The 13,566-nt window shown below is 45.5% G+C and overlaps 1 pseudogene; it reads left to right on the top strand.

The window, feature by feature from the left end:
• Window positions 1–2,605, top strand: part of LOC120993852 — a 56,642-nt pseudogene extending 54,037 nt beyond the window's left edge.
• The last annotated feature ends 10,961 nt before the right edge of the window (window positions 2,606–13,566 follow it).

Consider the following 13,566-nt stretch of genomic DNA (forward strand, 5'->3'; position numbering starts at 1 on the left):
TTTTTTCTATTTGTAGTGGAGATGAGTGGTACCCGGTGGGGTCTTCTGCTGTTGTAGCCCATCCGCCTCAAGGTTGTGCGTGTTGTGGCTTCACAAATGCTTTGCTGCATACCTCGGTTGTAACGAGTGGTTATTTCAGTCAACATTGCTCTTCTATCAGCTTGAATCAGTCGGCCCATTCTCCTCTGACCTCTAGCATCCACAAGGCATTTTTGCCCACAGGACTGCCGCATACTGGATGTTTTTCCCTTTTCACACCATTCTTTGTAAACCCTAGAAATGGTTGTGCGTGAAAATCCCAGTAACTGAGCAGATTGTGAAATACTCAGACCGGCCCGTCTGGCACCAACAACCATGCCATGCTCAAAATTGCTTAAATCACCTTTCTCTCCCATTCTGACATTCAGTTTGGAGTTCAGGAGATTGTCTTGACCAGGACCACACCCCTAAATGCATTGAAGCAACTGCCATGTGATTTGACTAGATAATTGCATTAATGAGAAATGGAACAGGTGTTCTTAATAATTCTTTAGGTGAGTGTGTATATATATATATATATATATAAAAACACTTATACTTACCTCCATGTCAGCGATGCGATGCAGGCCTCTTCCGGCCTGTGTCTCGCGCTGTACGGCTCAGGCGGCGCGATGATGTCATCACGCCACCTGCGCTGGCCTCTGATAGGCTGCAGGCACTAGGCCGGCAGCCTATCAGAGGAAGGGGAAGGGACACTCCTCTCCCTCCCCTGTCGTAGCACAGGCATCTGTATTGCTGTCCTGAGGACGGCAATACAGATGTCTATGGAGATGAGCGCTTCCACAATGGAAGCGCTCATCTCCCTGTGCCCTGTGGCCGCCGCCCTCCACTTCTGAGCAGCTCAGGGGCGGGGCAATTGCCCCGGTGCCCCCCCCCGGATCCGCCAGTGGGACGAGGGAGGTTGCAGTCCTGCTTCAGAAACTGGAATGGCTGTGGAAGATACCCCAGCAGGTGAAACATTTTCTGAGAACTGTCACAGTTCACGTACGGATATTGCTATGTAGGCTTATCTAAAAAGTGTTTTAAAATTTCTTGGCCTTGTGGATCTTGATACAAAGTTATAGTTGATGCAAGAATGTCAGGAGAAAAAAGCTGCAGATAGGATTGCAGAGCGGGAGGCTGCAGATAGACAAGCCGAGAGACAGTACCAGCTGGACTTAGCCCAACTCCAAAGTACTGGTTCTACTTCATCAGGGAGCAGGGAGTCCAGCAGCACCACTGTGTTCAAGCCTTGTCCAGAGCACTTCCCTACGATGGACAAGGATGCTGAATTGGACACTTTCCTGCAGGGATTTGAAAAGACTTGCCGACAGTACCAGCTACCAAGGGAGCAGTGGGCCCGATTCTTGACACCAGGCCTCATGGGAAAAGCCCTTGAGGTGTTTGCAGCTCTTCCTCATGACCAGGATGGCGACTATGATGCCATAAATCAAGCCCTGATCAGGAAATACAACCTCACCCCACAGGTTTATCGCAAAAGATTCAGGACACTGCAACGTGGACCCAATGATAGCTATTCGGATCTACTAGATGGCCTGAGGACTAACCTTCATCAGTGGGTCAGTGGATTATCCATCACCACCTTTGAGGAAGTGCAGGATTTAATGATGAAAGATAGGTTTTTACACCTTTGCCCCTTGGAAGTGCGACAATTCATTATGGACCGGGAGCCCAAGGATGCCACCCAGGTGGCAACACTGGCAGATACTTATGTTGCCAACCCTGACTCAGCACTATGAAAGCCTCCTGGTGCCATCTGGAGAGGAGGCAAGCCCACTCTGGGTATTCTTCTCTCCATCGGTCGACCCTCAGGGGGGTTGCCCCTCCTGTCCCCCATAGGCCAGTCTTTGATGGCCACCGATGTTTTACCTGCAACCAAGTAGGACACTTACATAGCAACTGCCCTGCCAAAAGGAAGAGCCCCACCTAGCCAAAGCCACCTATGACTATTCCCTCTGTTTTGTAAGTGGCTGGGGCAGATCGCAAGAATACGGACTTCGGACTTCAAGATACGGGGGCAGAAGTTACCCTTGTGAGTCCCGAGCTAGTAAGCCCAAAGGATGTACTCCTTGGACAAACCCTGGCTGTGAAAGGAGTAGGAGGGATGAACCCTGCGATTCCCATGGCAATATTATACCTGGATTGGGGTCCTGGTCAGGGAATCCGGACTGTGGGAGTGACCAACGCCATCCCTACTAACGTATTGCTGGGAACTGACTTGGGGTATATGGTATCCCAGTATGTGTCTACACCCAGCATGGAGGACACACAGAGTCTAAATGTACTATGTCTTGAGAATCATATTGGTGAACGTAAAGTTCCAGAAGAGCAAACCTTGTCAAAACTTCCATACAAAGTGGAAAGTGGCAGCGCTATAGCAGAGTCCTGCGAGTTACAAGAAGACAATCTTGTTGAGAACTCTATTGTCCAAGAACCTGGACATGGAGATATGAACATTATTGCAGAGGATCCCATTGACAAAGCAGGTAGTGACATGGGAGGCAATAATAGCATCAAAGGGAACCTTGATGCCACGGCTGAAGATTCTGTTTGGGTTGCAGAATAGAATGAAAGTTCTGCTGAGGATTTCGTTGTCTAAGGACCACGAGAGGAAGGTATGGACATTATTTCAGAGGATGTTATTGACCATTCAGATAACAAAATGGAAGACAGTGAAGCCACAAAAGAATCCCTTGAGGCAGAGACTGTAAATTATGTTAATGTGGTGGAGAAGGACAATCTCTCTGTAGCGAAGCTGAAAATGGGGCTTAGCAAGGAGGAGCTATGCAGCGAGACCCCATCAATTTATCCAGCAGTCATCATGGCGCAAGGACTGAAGGCAGAGTCACTGCATCAATATGATGGACTTACAAATGTGACTGATAATAATGACCTAGTTAATGATACCGCATTGGATGTAGCAGAAGAGACAACCATAGCAGATGATGACCTCACTTTGACCACTAAAGCTTCTGGTCAGGAGGGCAATGAAGCCACACAGCTGACAGAACCAGCCAGAGCCTTTTTTAATATGGACTCCGCAGATGGGTCACCGGATGTGAACCAATCGGCTAATCTATTTGAGTTATCTGATGGTGGACTAGTCATGTCTTCAATTACCCATTTTTCTTTCACTGTGGAGATCGATAAGGTGACAGAGATCCAACAGGTCCTATGTCCCGAACCAAATGAACTGCCAATAAAGGAAGTAGTGACTCTTCCAAGGTCAAACAAGCAGCTAGTAAATAACCCCAACCTTATGGACCCTGAGTTTGGACTGAATGCGGACACTAAGAGTACACTGCAAGATATTGTGGATGTTGGCCTGTCTGGAAAGACTTGTTCCCCAGATACCTCGAGAGAAGATAAAATTCAAGATGGATGATAATTCCCTAAACATTAAAACTGACCTACCGGATTTTTACAAGCCTTGGATGGACTGGATAAAATTACAGATGGGAGGAGAAAGAAAATTGTCTGACATCACTGCAGAGCAGGCAATGGTGCATACCGAGGTGAGGAACAGCCGGGAGACTTTTATCACGGACATGATGATTGTAGGCAAGCCCCTCTCTGCGATTGTCAGCGCAGTGGATGTTATCTCTTCTGCAATGTGATACACAGCAAGGATCTTGAGAGGTCCCCTTTATTAGACGTTTCCATATGTGTGGAAAGAGGACTTGCTTAAGCTCATGGGACGTCTGCTGCAGTATTGCTACATGAACTTGGTTATGATGGCTCTGAGTGGACTACATCTGATCGACCTCTGTGCGAAAGGTCGGCTGGTATCCCCTCATAATTCTTTGAGTTGGTCATCGGCAGTGATGAACTTGACATCCAGATGGTGGTCAAGCCAGAGACCCTGTCATGGAGATGTGCTTGGGAACCAACTTGTAGTCAGTTCCCGTGGCACATCATAAAGGGGCGAGGTGTGAGAAACGGACAACAATTCTCATAACTTTATTTATATGTTTATATTGTCGTGTGATCCTATATATTTTCCATTCTGTGCCGTTCTGTCTGGGCCTGCAGGTGGAATACGCATTGCCCTTTGAGGAAATCAGTTTATCACCTGATTGTTAAAAAATTAGCCCTTTTGCAAGTGGTAATGAAGGTGGTTCCTGCAAATGCAGACACTCAGACAGCCTGGACCCTCACCCCACAGGGGTCCAGAAGCTTTTCAAATACACTGCCATGGGATGAAGAAAATATCTCATAAGCAATACCTCATCTCTGATACAACATCATTGTATTCCGCGTGATGTGGGCATCGTAGGGGGTCTAAACACCCCATCCCTGATAAGCCAGCATTCCCACATAACCAGTATCTCACCTTCTGGGACAACCACACCGGTCATGTGTGGTATCAAAATGACCAGCTGCATAAAATATACATTATTAAAACATGCTGGGTCCCGAATATCTATTAGTGTTGATAATATTTCTATAATGTTTTCATTTCATATCTGCCAGCGAAGTAAGAGAGGTAGAGCATGCACAGGTCATAAGGGCCATCCCAGAAGGCTGGGGCAGAATAGGAGGGAGACTCCTTTCAGCTCCACCCTCTGCCAAATGGGGATAAAAATGAACTATTGGGAACATTTCTTTGACACAATTTGGGGATCCGATCAGCATTGGGTTGTGCTCCATTATCCTCCTGTCCTCGGAAACCAGAAGGAACTATGACCACACAAATCGTTGAGTAAGAACCTTTCTTCTTTTTATTCTTTCATTTTTATACTGTTTTGTGCATGTTTATGTATGTCTTATTGCACTATTGGGTGCACGAATGGCTGTGGCAGGGTGTAATTGAGGCTCAATCTGAGGCGTGTATCTAGGGGCGCGAGAGATTGCGCAAAATAGATCGACCCTTGGCAGTCGCACCCGGGTCACGCGACAGGGTGATTCCCGTACGTGACAGAGGTGTATTAGACGGTCATTGGATAACAATTTTACTGTAGACCAGTACAAATACATGTCAAATACATATGTTTAAAAGAACTAAAAATATAAAATTGGATAAAAACATGGCTAACAAAATCCCCCCCTCTTGAATAAATCCCAAATGATAATAGGTGAAATTCAATAACACATGATCGTCACAGGTGTTGAATTCCTCCGAGGCCCCAACAATTAGGCATTCACCATACAGAAAAGATTATGTGGCTTGAAGTACATTAGGCGGTCACCGTATAACAATTTTATTGTCGGCCAGTTAGATTACAGGCTCCAAAAATTATGTATTCACCGTACAGAAAAGATCAAGTGATTATGTGACTGGAGGTATATTAGATGGTCATTGAATAACGATTTTACTGTAGTCCACTACAAATACATGTTAAATACATATGTTTAATAGAACTAAAAATATAAAATTGGATTAAAAACATGAAAACATGGCTAAAGAAATCCCCTCTTGAATAAACCCCAAATGATAGGTGAAATTTGATAACACGTGGTTGTCACAGGTGTTGAATTCATCCGAGGCCACAATAATTAGGCATTTACCGTTCAGAAAAGAACATTAAGCATTCAACGAACAGAAAAGGCCTTTTATGCGGCTGTATTTACATAAGACGGACCATTCTTTGTTCTCTGGTGTGGCGGATATGTGTGGGCTGGCATGAGGAAATTCAATTAAACTTGGTCGTCACAGGTGTTGAATTTGTGCGAGATCCATGCCTCATTAATTTTTAGCAATGTGAGGTAGTCCACACTGTCGTGAGCTAGGCGAGTGCGCTTATCAGTCACGATCCCCCCCTGCTGTGCTGAACGTCCTTTCGGACAGGACACTCGAGGGGAAATCCAAGAGTTCCATGGCAAATTGTGCCAGCTCTGGCCACAGGTCAAGCTTTCACACCCAGTAGTTTAGGGGTTCCTCGCTTCTCAGAGCGTCCATATCGGTCGTTAACCCAATTTAGTCGGACACCTGTCGGTCTAGGTGTTCCCTGTGGCTTGATCTGGAGGGCGGATGTCGATGGGTTGGCTGCAAGAATGATCTCATATCTGAAGTGAACGACACATCTTCAAACAGCTCTTTTCTTGCAGGCGCGGTAGGATTGGTACACGCACCTGTTTCTCTATGGGTGGAAATTCCTCTGTCAGCACCCGCAACAGCAGAATGCAGCATCTCTCGCAACAAGGCCTGGAAATGCTGCATTCTGACAGCGCTCTGTGATGCTGGTAACATGTCTGCCATTTTGTGTTTGTACTGGGGGTCTAAGTACGTTGCCACTAAGTACAGGTCCTTGTCCTTTATGCTTTTTATACGCGGGTCCCTGTTCAAACACTGGAGCATGAAGTCCCCAATTTGCACTTAATTGGAAGCTGTGGAGCGCTCTGGCTCCTGCTTATCGCCCAGGAGAATGTCGTCCTTGGTCTCCTTCCCCCATTCACGGACAACACCAGGGATCCCCGAAAAGTTTAAAGCCTGCTCTTCTTGCTTCTCCTCCGCCCAGCCACTATCCTCCTCTGACTCCTCTTCAGACTCCTGCTGACTTGTCTCAGATGGAGTAGCCCCCCGGGAATTCATTCAGCATTGCAACTTCCTCATCTTCCAGCTCCTGCTCCTCGAAGGCTTGATTAATGACACAACACAATTCATGCTCCAGAAAGGCGGCTTAAGGTACAATGTCACTGATGGTGCCCTGGCTGCGACTGACCAGTTTGGTGATCTCATCAGAAGTCCGCATGCATCACGCATGAGCAGCCACTGGCACGGTGAAAAGAAACCAAGCTCTCCAGAACCTGTCCTGCTGCAGAGTTCGTACAGGTAGTCGTTAACGGTACATTTCTGCTGGAGCAGCTTATCAAGCATATACAAGGTGGAGTTCCAGTGCATCGGGCTGTGACAAATCAGACATCTGATAGGCAGGTGGTGTCGCTGCTGAACATCTGCAAGGAGAGCCATGGCCGTGTAAGATCTTCTAAAATGGCCACAGATTTCCTGGCCTGCCGCAAGACGTCCTGGACCCCGGGGTATTTGGCAATGAATCTCTGCACGGCTAAGATCAGGAGATGTGCCATGCATGGCATGTGTGTCATTTTGCCCTGTTTCAGCACGCGGAGCAGATTGGCACCGTTGTCGCACACCACTTTACCAACTGTCAAATTGAGTGGGGTTAGCCACTAATCGGCCTGTGACCGCAGAGCTGAAAGCAGTGCAGGACCGGTGTGGCTCTTGGCTTCCATGCACAACAGCCACAGCACAGCATGGCAACATCTCACCTGGCATGTCGATTAGGTTCTGAGGAGATTGGGGGGTGCAGCGGAAGAGGCGTTAGCAGTGAAAAAGGAGGAGTCAGCCGAGGAGGAGACGGAGGAAGGAGTAGGAGGAGGAGAAGAAGAGGCAGGCCTGCCTGAGTATTTTCTGGAAGCTGGTATATCAAATCCCTTTATCAATATTTGGTGGAAGCCGGTGTATTGCAGTCCTCAATAAAAAATTTGTGGAAGCCGGAGTATGACACCACTCAATCAGTATTTTGTGGAAGCTGGTTTATCAAACCCCTTAATCAGTATTTTGTGTAAGCAGGTATATCGCACCTCTTAATCTGTTCGCGGAAAAGTTGCGGACCTGCTTGGTGTGGCCTGCCTTCTATCTTTTGCTACCCCTCTGCCTCTTCCAGCCTGTTGCGGTGCTGCAGATCCCTCCCCTCCTGTACTGCTCTCCTCGCTCGGCTTGCCACTGTCCCAGGTTGAGTTAGTGACCTCATCGTCCACCACCTTCTCTTCCACTTCCTCACTCTGTTGATATTTTTTTTATTTATTTAGATACATTTTTATTTACTTTTTATTTATTGAGATATATTTTTTCTTTTTACTGTTTGAAATGAAATGTTTGTTACCCTTTGATTAATTATCTACCGTTTCCTATATATGCATACAAAAGGTCAATCTTAGCTAAACTACTTCTTTATCTTAAGAGTCATCAGTTGTTTGTGACCCATACGTTGGACACCTTACTCTCAGATATTCTACCTTATTGAGCATTTCTTTTGGTTTCACCCTTTTGATTTTGAACCATTTATTACAGTTCTACCAAACCCTGATATTAAGCTGCTCTTTGAGTCTTATCTAGGTATAATATGTTGTTCATTTGAAAGGCTGGCGCTGTGAAGAAGATGCAGAGGGTGTAATGACAGCCATTATACAGAGCTAAACCTGCACTTTCCTCAGTCAGCAGTAGGCACGGAGATAAAAAAGGAACTCTTAGAAACTGAGCCTAGCACTAAATATGTCATAAACACCCATGGAAACCTGTTCCCTGCTTCCTAAATCGAAAGACAAAATACATTGATAGGAAAAATACTACTTTTTACATTTTACTGATACTAAATAAAATGACAAGATTTATACAGAAAAAAACATTGTGGAGTCTTAAGAATAATAATGTTAATGTGCAGCAAATTCTTAAATGCGTGTTCTGTAATGCTGGTATGTGATTTTTAGAATGAAGAAAATTCATTGGCTACACATCTATAATATATATATATATATACACTGCTCAAAAAAATAAAGGGAACACAAAAATAACACATCCTAGATTTGAATTAATTAAATATTTTTCTGAAATACTTTGTTCTTTACATAGTTGAATGTGCTGACAACAAAATCGCACAAAAACTAAAAAATGGAAATCAAATTTTTTTAACCCATGGAGGTCTGGATTTGGAGTCACACTCAAAATTAAAGTGGAAAAACACACTACAGGCTGATCCAACTTTGATGTAATGTCCTTAAAACAAGTCAAAATGAGGCTCAGTAGTGTGTGTGTGGCCTCCACGTGCCTGTATGAGCTCCCTACAACGCCTGTGCATGCTCCTGATGAGGTGGCGGACGGTCTCCTGAGGGATCTCCTCCCAGACCTGGACTAAAGCATCTGCCAACTCCTGGACAGTCTGTGCTGCAAGAGCGAGACATGATGTCCCAGATGTGCTCAATTGGATTCAGGTCTGGGGAACGGGCGGGCCAGTCCATAGCATCAATGCCTTCGTCTTGCAGGAACTGCTGACACACTCCAGCCACAAGAGGTCTAGCATTGTCTTGCATTAGGAAGAACCCAGGGCCAACCACACCAGTATATGGTCTCACAAGGGGTCTGAGGATCTCATCTCGGTACCTAATGGCAGTCAGGCTACCTCTGGCGAGCACATGGAGGGCTGTGCGGCCCTCCAAAGAAATGCCACCCCACACCATTACTGACCCAATGCCAAACCGGTCATGCTGGAGGATGTTGCAGGCAGCAGAACGTTCTCCACGGCGTCTCCAGACTCTGTCACATCTGTCACATGTGCTCAGTGTGAACCTGCTTTCATCTGTGAAGAGCACAGGACGCCAGTGGCGAATTTGCCAATCTTGGTGTTCTCTGGCAAATGCCAAACGTCCTGCACGGTGCTGGGCTGTAAGCACAACCCCCACCTGTGGACGTCGACCCTCATATCACCCCCATGGAGTCTGTTTCTGACTGTTTGAGCAGACACATGCACATTTGTGGCCTGCTGGAGGTCATTTTGCAGGGCTCTGGCAGTGCTCCTCCTGTTCCTCCTTGCACAAAGGCGGATGTAGCGGTCCTGCTGCAGGGTTGTTGCCCTCCTACGGCCTCCTCCACGTCTCCTGATGTACTGGCCTGTCTCCTGGTAGCGCCTCCATGCTCTGGACACTACGCTGACAGACACAGCAAACCTTCTTGCCATAGCTCGCATTGATGTGCCATCCTGGATAAGCTGCACTACCTGAGCCACTTGTGTGGGTTGTAGACTCCGTCTCATGCTACCACTAGAGTGAAAGCACCGCCAGCATTCAAAAGTGACCAAAACATCAGCCAGGAAGCATAGCAATTGAGAAGTGGTCTGTGGTTACCACCTGCAGAACCACTCCTTTATTGGGGGTGTCTTGCTAATTGCCTATAATTTCCACCTGTTGTCTATCCCACTTGCACAACAGCATGTGAAATTGATTGTCACTCAGTGTTGCTTCCTAAGTGGACAGTTTGATTTCACAGAAGTGAGATTGACTTGAAGTTACATTGTGTTGTTTAAGTGTTCCCTTTATTTTTTTGAGCAGTGTGTATATATATATATATATATATATATATATCCAAGAGAATCCACGGCACTTCCTTGCGTAAAATATGTAATTTATTCACCAAACAGCAACGTTTCGGTTCGCACACTGGAACCTTTCTCAAGCAGTGATACAAAAAGGCGAGGTGCATACAGTGTGTATATACACTCACCTAAAGAATTATTAGGAACACCTGTTCTATTTCTCATTAATGCAATTATTTAGTCAACCAATCACATGGCAGTTTCTTCAATGCATTTAGGGGTGTGGTCCTGGTCAAGACAATCTCCTGAACTCCAAACTGAATGTCAGAATGGGAAAGAAAGGTGATTTAAGCAATTTTGAGCGTGGCATGGTTGTTGGTGCCAGACGGGCCGGTCTGAGTATTTCACAATCTGCTCAGTTACTGGGATTTTCACACATCCAGTATGCGGCAGTCCTGTGGGCAAAAATGCCTTGTGGATGCTAGAGGTCAGAGGAGAATGGGCATACTGATTCAAGCTGATAGAAGAGGAATGTTGACTGAAATAACCACTCGTTACAACCGAGGTATGCAGCAAAGCATTTGTGAAGCCACAACATGCACAACCTTGAGGCGCATGGGCTACAACATAAGAAGACCCCACCGGGTACCACTCATCTCCACTACAAATAGGAAAAAGAGGCTACAATTTGCACGAGCTCACCAAATTGGACTGTTGAAGACTGGAAAAATGTTGCCTGGTCTGATGAGTCTCGATTTCTGTTGAGACATTCAAATGGTAGAGTCCGAATTTGGCGTAAACAGAATGAGAACATGTATCCATCCTCTGATGGCTACTTCCAGCAGGATAATGCACCATGTCACAAAGCTCGAATCATTTCAAATTGGTTTCTTGAACATGACAATGAGTTCACTGTACTAAAATGGCCCCCACAGTCACCAGATCTCAACCCAATAGAGCATCTTTGGGATGTGGTGGAACGGGAGCTTCGTGCCCTGGATGTGCATCCCTCAAATCTCCATCAACTGCAAGATGCTATCCTATCAATATGGGCCAACATTTCTAAAGAATGCTATCAGCACCTTGTTGAATCAATGCCACGTAGAATTAAGGTAGTTCTGAAGGCAAAAGGGGATCCAACACCGTATTAGTATGGTGTTCCTAATAATTCTTTAGGTGAGTGTATATCATGTTACATATCAATTAATCAGTGAACATAATTAGGTATAAAGCATGATAAACTTCATAAATTCATGTGTAAAAAGCCAAGTAAACATGATTCAAAGACAAGTGTGATATATGTGCAATCCATACGTGACACAAGTATATATCCCAAACATATTTTGGACATAAAAACAGCTCTAAGTCATATTTCATTCTAATTGAAACATTCAACAATACCCAGGTGATTATATGCATACATGATTAAAAACAATAGTTGAGCGTTTGTGACCTCATGTGGATCCGAGCAACACATGGGGGTCTGGCGTGGTGCCTCGACAACTGCGCCTGCGCGACGATGTTGTGCATTCGTCAGCGGTATAAGTCATCTTCCACGGACACTCGTATCACCTGATCGCCAGGTCAGCTGATCACAAAGTCATGTGACCGGAGTATTGCAGTCACATGTGGACTGTTTGTAAGCGTTACTGTGGAGGCGATCACATGTCTCAGGTCCTGTAGTTTCAGGTAGAGCTTTCACAGGATCTATATTGTATTTTCCTTCTTAAGACATTGAAGCCAGCTTAATACGAGGTAGAGATAGTTTCCATCACCCCAAGTTCGTGCTCTCTATCCTCCACCGCAGAATCACGGACCTCAGAAAGGAATCTCAATTGAAAGTAATATCGGCCGACAGAGCATGAGTGTCAGATCACAATTATGCACTAAAGGGGTCTTCAACATCTGAGGACATCGCTAAACGTCACCAGTTGTATCAGTAGGCGGCTCAGGCCATACCGCACTTGTCCCCAAGCGCAAGTATCGTCGTGCCAGCCAACCCCCCATAAAAGCACAGACTTAAACTGTAAAGACAGAGCGGATTTGCCCCCATGTCTATCTCTCCGAACTAAGTTCAGAGAGAATATCAGATCGTCTCCACAGTAACGCTTACAAACAGTCCACATGTGACTGCAATACTCCGGTCACATGACTTTGTGATCAGCTGATCTGGCGATCAGGTAATACGAGTGTCCGTGGAAGATGACTTATACCGCTGACGAATGCACAACATCGGCGCGCAGGCGCAGTTGTCGATGCACCACGCCAGACCCCCATGTGTTGCTCAGATCCACATCAGGTCACAAACGCTGAACTATTGTTTTTAATCATGTATGCATATAATCACCTGGGTATTGTTGAATGTTTCAATTAGAATGAAATATGACTTAGAGCTGTTTTTATGTCCAAAATATGTTTGGGATATATACTTGTGTCACGTATGGATTGCACATATATCACACTTGTCTTTGAATCATGTTTACTTGGCTTTTTACACATGAATTTATGAAGTTTATCATGCTTTATACCTAATTATGTTCACTGATTAATTGATATGTAACATGATGTATATACACTATATGCACCTCACCTTTTTGTATCACTGCTTGAGAAAGGTTCCAGTGTGCGAACCGAAACATTGCTGTTTGGTGAATAAATTACATATTTTACGCAAGGAACTGCCGTGGATTCTCTTGGATTTTGGTATGTTTGAAGTTTTGGATCGCTTCATCAGCCGCTGGCACCACTGCTGTGCTGTTCACACTTGCTGGAATTGTGTTATATATATGTTGTAAGAAGGTACAAGGAATCATTGTGGATGATAGGTACGTGTCACCGAGGTTCCTGGCCTTGTGGAGTAAGAGCCGGTTTTTATGTGTCAGCAGCAGTTGCTTTTTGACACCTTGGTACTTAGCCTGTCTGTAATAGCTGATCCGGGACAGCTCTTACTGGAAGTACTCAAAGTGCTGGGTGGGTGACTACTCCCCACGTTCCAAGCCTGGTTTTGCCAGGCATAAAACCAGCCAGCACTGCCAAGTGGAGAGTATTACCTCTGTCTGATAGTGGAGCTCAGGAGGTCTGTGTTCTGGGATCTGAGGCCTTTGCTGGAGAGTGGAGACCCGTGTGTCAGGGGAACAGGCTGTCTAAAGCCTGAATTTAAACTTTCTTAGGCAGAACTGCCACCAAGGTGACTTTTGTCATATTAACTTGCCATTGGGTGTGAAATAACACCAACACTGCAAAAGTGACGTTTTGTTTTTGGCATCATGTGTGAATAAACACTGAAGTTTGAATTAAGAACTTGTATTTTGCCTCTGTACTGTGCCTGCTTATCCTAACTGCCAGAGCGAATCCCCACAATTTGTGGAGGATGCGCGCATGAGTAGTGAGGCTGGCGTGAACGGCAAAATATTTTTTGTTTGCATTTTTGGGCATGGTTGTATGTCATCAAACCTGCGGAATTACAACCCGTGTCCCACAA

The sequence above is a fragment of the Bufo bufo genome, chromosome 3, assembly GCF_905171765.1.
Source record: "Bufo bufo chromosome 3, aBufBuf1.1, whole genome shotgun sequence".
NCBI classification, from domain to species: Eukaryota; Metazoa; Chordata; class Amphibia; order Anura; family Bufonidae; genus Bufo; species Bufo bufo.